Source organism: Lytechinus variegatus, chromosome 2 (genome assembly GCF_018143015.1).
Source record: "Lytechinus variegatus isolate NC3 chromosome 2, Lvar_3.0, whole genome shotgun sequence".
Taxonomy (NCBI): domain Eukaryota; kingdom Metazoa; phylum Echinodermata; class Echinoidea; order Temnopleuroida; family Toxopneustidae; genus Lytechinus; species Lytechinus variegatus.
In genome coordinates, this window is record NC_054741.1 from 32,715,713 (window position 1) to 32,717,915 (window position 2,203).

Sequence of the window (2,203 nt, forward strand, 5' to 3'; positions counted from 1 at the left end):
TTTTTAGCCCCATACTTTCCCTAGTCTTTGATTTGAAGCGTAGTTTAGTTCAGTGACCGGGCCTTTATGGAAGTTGACCGTTATATTATGTCATTTTTTAAATGCACGAACAGTTACTATTTTATTCAAAGAAAGAAACTCTATGTAAATGTGTATATTGTAGCCGTTTTCTTGTTACAGAGGAGAAAAAGAAGACAACTTTTTTATATTAAAAGCAGAATAAGCACAAATAACAAATGATAAAGATTGGTGTTCGGTGTAAACTATCTTGTCAACTTGTCATGGATCTCCCTTTCACTTTTATACAATCTTTTTAAACAAAGTCATGGGCCTGTTTTCACAAGGGTGCTAAAATCATGGTTTGAATCTTCATTGTGTAATCATGGGTAGGTTTAATATGATAACTCTTTAGGTGATGGCATTTCCTTTCATTACCACTGGGACCCCCCCCCCCCCTTGCAGAAAGTGATGCAAATAAGCATTCTGAAACTTTTAAAAAGTAAAATCAATTTTTTTTTTTAAATCAGAAAAGTGCATTTTGGACTTGGAATTTTTTTAGTTGCATTAAAACTCTACCCCCACAACAGGCTCTCAAAAAATAAATTCTGATAACTTTTGCTGATAGATCAAACATCTACCATTAATAAACTGTGTCATATTTGAGGATGCCTTTGTGAAAACATCAATTGCCTCTGTGCCCCTTCAAAGAAATGAGACTAGACACAGTTCCAGGGGGGGGGGGGCAGATGGGGAGAAAAAAAGCAAGGGGTGGAAATGAAGGGAAAGAAAAAGAAGAGAAGGGAGAGAGAAAGAAGGGCAAGGAAAGAGAGAAATTAGAGGGAAATAATGTGAAGAAAGGAACAAGAGGGGAAAGAAAGGGAGAGAAACAAGAAGGGAAAGGAAATGGGAAATTAGCATGGTGGCCTTAAAGGGGAAGTTCACCCTGAAGAAGACTTTGTTGTAAAAATAGCAGAAAAAAATAGTAAAAAATATTGGTGAAGGTTTGAGGAAAATCCGTTAAGAGTAAGAAAGTTATTAAGAGTTTTGGATTTGTGACGTCATAAACGAGCAGCTGCCCCATGTGTTATGTAATATAAAACACATGAATTTCAAATTTTATATGGTTCCTGATGACTTGATTTTGTTTTCTATTCACGATCGGGTGTGAAATGATTTGTGTATTGATATACAAAAGGTACAGTAAAAACCATTTTCAATTTTCTGAGAAAATGACATTTCATTGATTTTTTACCATTCGCTATGTAGGAATGTTGCTCGCATATGACGTCACAAATAAAATTGAAATTCTAACTTTATTTGATGAATTTTTCTCAAACCTTCGGCAATATTTTTCATTATTTTTTCTGCTACTTTTTACAACAAACTTTTTGTCAGGGTGAACTTCCCCTTTAACCCCCCCCCCCAGCAATATAAAGAGAGAAGGGAAAGGAATTAAATCTATCTTGCTTGTTGTCTCTGTTAATTTACATTCTCTATTTCCACACTTTCCTTGTACATCTTCCCATTACTCTTTCTTGACCCATCACAACACCTCTACTCAATACAATAAATAACAAAAGCAAGAATTATTTTTTAAGGGATTTATTTTTTTTTCCTCACAGAAAAATTATTTGGAGCTACACATTAGTCATCATAAAACACATAAAAAGGGTGCTCATGAGTAATATATTTAAGTCACATATTTGATAGTAAATGATTCAACACACAAGTGGAACACCTCTGGACTAGTCTTAACTCCATTATGTAATGCAAATAGCAGGAATGTGCATTTAATGACATTGAAAATCAAATATTTCCTCTGGTTATTGTCTGGCCTGCATAACAGAGCAAGATTTATATGGGCTGGTTTTCAGTGGCGACAACATTGAAATAAGTGGTCCTGTCTCATAAAACTTGGACATCACTGATCATGCAGCATAAGTTGCAGGTCACATGATCAAGTTCATTTAGTGTCAACATCAAATAAGTAACCAAGGTTAAGATTTTGAAATTATCATCCAGTATGTTAAACATGGATATAATGGTAAACAGGCATTCAGGAATTTATTATGAAATTAATTTGGTTTCTCTCTTTTTGAAGAATCATTTATTTTACATGAAGTTGCTTTTAAAGTAAAAACTGCAGCTACATTGAATGGCACAATGCAGTAGAGTCTGCCAGAGGCACTCCACTTGTAATCAA